The sequence below is a fragment of the Balaenoptera borealis genome (assembly GCF_965194805.1).
Source record: "Balaenoptera borealis genome assembly, chromosome: 1".
Lineage (NCBI taxonomy): Eukaryota > Metazoa > Chordata > Mammalia > Artiodactyla > Balaenopteridae > Balaenoptera > Balaenoptera borealis.
In genome coordinates, this window is record NC_138860.1 from 18,294,862 (window position 1) to 18,300,861 (window position 6,000).

A 6,000-nucleotide genomic window follows, 5' to 3' on the forward strand; every position below is an offset into this window, starting at 1 on the left:
CTAAACGATCTATACTTTATTCATAAAGCAAGGTTATTCTCTTACTTTTTCTTCCTGTGGTTCAGGTATTTTACGGCCACTTTAAAAAGTGTGACTACCTTTTATCTAGTAATTGGACAAATATTTATTGAGGGCTTTCTATGTGTTAGACAAATATTTATTGAGGGCTTTCTATGTGTTAGAGCCACGGGGCTACAAAGATAAAAAATATATGGTGCCAACGCTCATAATGTTAATGCTATTAATAACTTCTAATATATCTATTTACTTTACTTTTTGCAGTGCTTTAATATGGCCTAAGTCATTTAATAATTCTTATAATTCATTGTGATGACCTTAAGTTTGTAAAAATCAGCTTACCACTTTATTTCATCCTCTCTTCCAGGAGATAACATGTCTAGGATACTTAGCCCATAAGTTCAAGAAATAGTATAACCCTCCCTCCCCCAGAGACTTCATGCCATTCGTACAATGAATTTAGAACAGCGTGTGCGTGTTTACATCAGACACATGTCACAAAGCTGTTTTCTGTTTTGTTCAGCTAGGAGGATGCCATAACTTAATGAAAACTTTGCACGGCACCCTTCTGTCTTGCCTTGACCTAGGTTCCTAGTTCCTTGATGTGCACAGGCGTTAAGAGTTTGCGCTACCTCACTTAATTTGAAGTTTGAAAATCTCAATCTTTCCCCAGCCATCAAAAAACAGTCATTCCCTTATTCCACGATCATCTCAGTGGCCCTCTTGAACTGTCTCCCACACCTGTTCATCCTATTAGGAATAAAACAAAAGCAAAGCCTGTTTAAAATCCCTCTTCTTCAACAAGGCCTTCTGTTTTGAAATTCTGAAATGGTCCCTGGTCTATTCTCTTACCAGCTGTGCCCTTTTATCTCCTAAAGAGAATAGCTGACATCACACAAGGCAAGGCCATTGTGCTTACAGACGCCATAAATATCTCCCCTAAATCCTCCATGATAAATTTCCCTCTGATTAGTAAAGCAGATACTGTCATGTGCACAGGGGGAGAAGAGGGGATAGCTTTGAGGATGCTAAAGTAAGCCTCTGGAGATATCCCATCCCTCTCTCCAGAATTTCACTGTCTGAAAACTGGAGTCACAAAAACCATAGAAAATGCATCTGGATTATTCACTCCTGTTGTTGTTTTTCTTTTTTAACTGGATTTCAATTATGGACAGACTAAAATTTACGTATACAGAATCCAAAACAAGTTGAATTTGTTAAAGGTATAAATGGGAACATGCCTCTTATACAAATCACAGTATGTTTTTTACCCCACAGCCTGAACAGAAAGAAAAAAAAAAATCCTGTGAATACAGAGGGAAACAAGGGCTTTCGGTTTCGTACGAGTTTGAAACGACTTTATCTCTGACTCCCGTTCTACATTATTTTTGATTTTGGGGGAGACCTGTGCCTATACAGTGACTTTTTTAAATAGCAAGTTTCTATTTGTAACTGTTAGTTGGTCTTTCCATAAATTAGGAAAGTACTGGAAGGACTGAGAAGGGAAAGAATATTCCTGGATCAAATGAAACTGGTGAGTGGAAGTATACAAACTTGAGAAGGCATTTTCAATTCTTATTGCCTGACCAAAGGAACCAGATAATTCTGTATGTTTTTCTTGGTCTTCCTAATGTACATTTATTCAAATGAAAAATGAAAAAGTAGACTATTAACAGGAAAGGTAAAAATTAAAAATTATTTTTGTTTCTTACGACTTGGACCTTCATTTGTTGTAGGACATAGGTTTAAGAGAGTTTTTTGCCTTTGTTTTTTTTTCCTTTTTTTTACAAATTTTTTTTTTAATTTTAATTTTATTGGATTATAGTTGATTTACAATGTTGTGTTAGTTTCAGGTATACAGCAAAGTGATTCAGTTATACATATACACATATTCATTCTTTCTTAGGTTCTGTTCTCATGTAGGTTATCACAGAATATTGAGTAGAGTTCCATGTGCTATACAGTAGGTCCTTGTTGGTTACCTGTCTTATATAGAATATTGTGTCTATGTTCATGCCTTTGCTTTTGTTTTTTTAAGTGACAGCCTTTTGTGATCTGCTGAAGAGAGATGTAATGTAAATAATAAAATAACCCAAAGGTTAGCAAAGACACACCCACCCAGACACTCATTCCTTCTTGACTCTACCCCATAGACAGCCAAGAAGAATTTGGACAATGGAAAGAAAGCAAATGAAGTGGGAAGATAAGTGAACCATAAAGGGTAACTTTGAGGTCAATACAGAGAAGCTGAAAACTTCTACTCATTTATCTTGTCTGAGCCATCCATTCTGCTTGTAGCCCAAAGCCACCACCAATTCAACTTCTCTCCGCAATACACATTTCCCCCCTCCCCATCCTGCCTTAGAATGTGACACACAGGGTACTATGCATTTCACTAAGGCATTTGAATTTATTCAAGTCCACATTTTGCAAGGGTTTGGGGTCTTGTCCACTGCTCAAAGCTGGGAGTTTGGTTGGGTTGCTCAGTTATCACTGTACTTTGTTCTCTGTATGTTCTCCGTGAACAGCTGGATGTTGTTTTTTTGGCCCAAGAGATCCAGCTTTATTCACTGACTCAAGTATTCTTAGGTACTGTGTGGAATGTTTCATGTGTATTGGCTCTTCATGTACTACAATGAGGATGGGGGGAAACAAAATACAAGACGCTCCTGCCTGGTCCTGCCCTGGGGAAGGAGGCAGAATTCCCTGGCAAAGGCTGCCACCCTGCTGATTCAACCGCCACTCAGACTGCCATCAGAGGTTATTGGCTTTAGGCTGTAAGTAACAGGAAACCTTTTGGCCTCTACATGGTTATTTATAGAGGAGTTTATAGGATTCTTCCACAACTCAAAGGAGGAAAATCAAACAAATGTCACCTCCTATTATTGTGGCAACTAAGTTCCACTCTGAAAATAGAAGCTGGAACCTTAACCCATTAACTAGTCAACCAATCCACTGGTGTATTTATAGTTTAGCAATGCTTTTACATTAAAACAAAAAAAATCTTTCACAATTTACCCTCTCTAGAGAATTTTCCCTGATTAAGCCCACCTTCGTTAGAACACTTTGACATCTCTTTGTATGGGACTAATGGTATTTTAAATTTGTTTTATTGACATATAGTTGATTTACAATGTAGTGTTAATTTCTGCTGTACAGCAAAGTGATTCAGTTGTACATGTATAAAGACATTCTATTTCATATTCTTTTCCATTATGGTTTGTCACAGGATACTGAGGGACTAATGTTTTAATAACGAACTTCAAGTGCCCAGAATTAGATTATTCATAATACTTGCCCTCCTTCCTTTATTCCTTTCTCCTTTTTCTCCTTCCTTCCTTCTCCCTTCTTTCCTTTCTATCTTTTCCAAGGACTAATATAAAACTTACTCTGTGCCAGTCACTGCTCAAAGAATTTTAATCCTCATGACAACTCTAGGGGTCAGAAATTATCATCAATCCCACTTCATGGATGAGAAAACTTGGTTTACAATGTACTGTCATTATTGGTCTGTGCCTGACTCTATTTCATTTTTTCATTTTTATTCATTGGCTCTTGCTTTTTTTGTAATAAAAACCAACCACACAACCCAAGAATTAGAAGATGAACAATATTTACATCTACTTACATGATTCTCTCCCAGCCCATTACCATACTGCACTGCTGACATACTGAATTTTGTGTTTTTATTATTTGTTGCTTGTTTGTAAAAATAATTTTAGTACAAGTATGTTTGCTCAAAAATTGTATTATTTGGTTTTAGTCATCTTTGAACATTTATGAAGAGTATCATGCTGTGGTCATCTGAAAACTTATCACTTGACATATTATTAAGTAACTGTAGCTGTGTTCATTCATTTTCACTGGTATAATATATCCCATAATATACCACAATTTATTTATTTGTTTCCCTGTTGATAGTCATTTATTATCTGCTTTTGCTATCACAAACAATGTTATTGTATTTTTTATGCTTCTTCTGGTGGACAAATATAAGAATTTTCTTTGGTGTATGCCTAGAAAACTGTTGGGTCATAGAGTATATGAATATTCAACATTAAAAGATAATGCCAAGTAGCTTTCCAAAGTGATTAACCAGTTCATACCAGCAATATTTAAGAAATCTTGTTGATCCATAAACTCTCTGACTTTTGGTCTAGTTTAAATTCCTAATTCTTGCCAATAAATTGAGCACAAAGTTTTGCCTGCTATAGTCTTGACTTGCTATTCTCTATCTTGATTTGCTAGTCTATATTGCTATTAAGTGGCTGGGCAGCCTTCCATATGTTTTTTTTTTTTTTTTAAAGTTTAATTTTTATTTATTTATTTATGGCTGTGTTGGATCTTCGTTTCTGTGCGAGGGCTTTCTCTAGTTGCGGCGAGCGGGGACCGCTCTTCATCGCGGTGCGCGGGCCTCTCACTATCGTGGCCTCTCTTGTTGCGGAGCACAGGCTCCAGATGCGCAGGCTCAGTAGTTGTGGCTCACGGGCCTAGTTGCTCCGCGGCATGTGGGATCTTCCCAGACCAGGGCTCGAACCCGTGTCCCCTGCCTTGGCAGGCAGATTCTCAACCACTGCGCCACCAGGGAAGCCCTGATATATTTTTAGCTATATATTTTTCTCCTTCTGTGAAGCATCTGTTCCCATATTTTGGTCTTTCATTTTTAAATCTTTTTTCTACTTAGCTGTTTGAATTTTCCTTAGTAGAGGAGTCTTTACATATTCTTGATACTAAACTTTGCCAGTTATATGGGTTACAAATGATTTTATCTTAGTTTGTAGCTTGCTTTTTCACTTTCTTTAAGGATTCTTCTGATGAACAAAACGTCTTAATTTTAATAAAGTCAAAATCATAAATTTTTTCTTTTATGGTTTGCACTTTTTGTGGCTGTTTAAGAAATCCTTCCCTACCCCAGGGTCAGAAAGATATCCACCTATATTTTTCTACTGAGTGTTTTAAAGTTTGCTTTTGACATTTAAGTCCTTAATCCATCTGGAGTTGATTTTTGGGTATGGTGTAAGAGTGGGATCCAAATTCATTTTTTTCCAAATGGACAACCAAATTTTCCAGCTCCTTTTATTGAATAATCCCTCCTTTCTCCACTTAAATGCCAGGCCACCTCTGCCCTCGTTAAAGTTCCACATACACATGGATCAATTTCCGGGCTCTCTATTCTATTCCGCTGGTTCATGTATCTATACTTGCAGTGTGGTATTTTGGTAAGAGTCAGAAGATCATGTCACTTATAACCAAGGGAACTTGAACAGATCACCTGACTATTCTGTTTCATTTTCTCATTTGTAACACACAAATAACTCCTACCTCACAAGGATGCTGTGAAGATCAAAGAGATACCTGCAGAAGTATTTTATAATGTATAAAATTCTATAAAATATCCTATATTGTTATTTGTTTTATAGATGGTCTCAAAGTGTTTCTTTCTTCCTTTATTTTCTTGCCTTTTGGAACTCTTTTGGTTGTTAGTAGCAGAAGACATGGCTGACACTGGCTATAAAAATAAAATTTAATGGCCCATGTAACTTAAATATTTCAGTTGTAGAGCCGGCCTCAGGTGACGCTGTAAACAGTGACTCTTTAGAGATTCCCAGAACGATTTTTCCATTTCTCTTCCTTGAATCCTGCAGTGTCGCCTTCCTTTAGAGACCTTATGGTCACAACGTGGCTGTCAGTGGCTTCTGGGGCTGCATGCCTCCTTGTTCACATCCAGCCTTAAGACCACTTCCCTCCAGGTGGCTTTCAGAAAAGAGAGAGGAAACTTCCCCAGACATCCCGGGCGATGTTCTCGGTCTCACGTCTCATGGGCCTCATCTGGGCCATGTACTCGGTCCTCATCCAAGCATTGGGCGGACAAGATGGGATATGAGGGTGGGGTCCCCTTCTTCTAACACTTCGGAACTGTGTGCAGGAGTTGAAAATCTGGTTACCATTACTACAAGGAAGCAGAGAATGAATTCTTAGGCA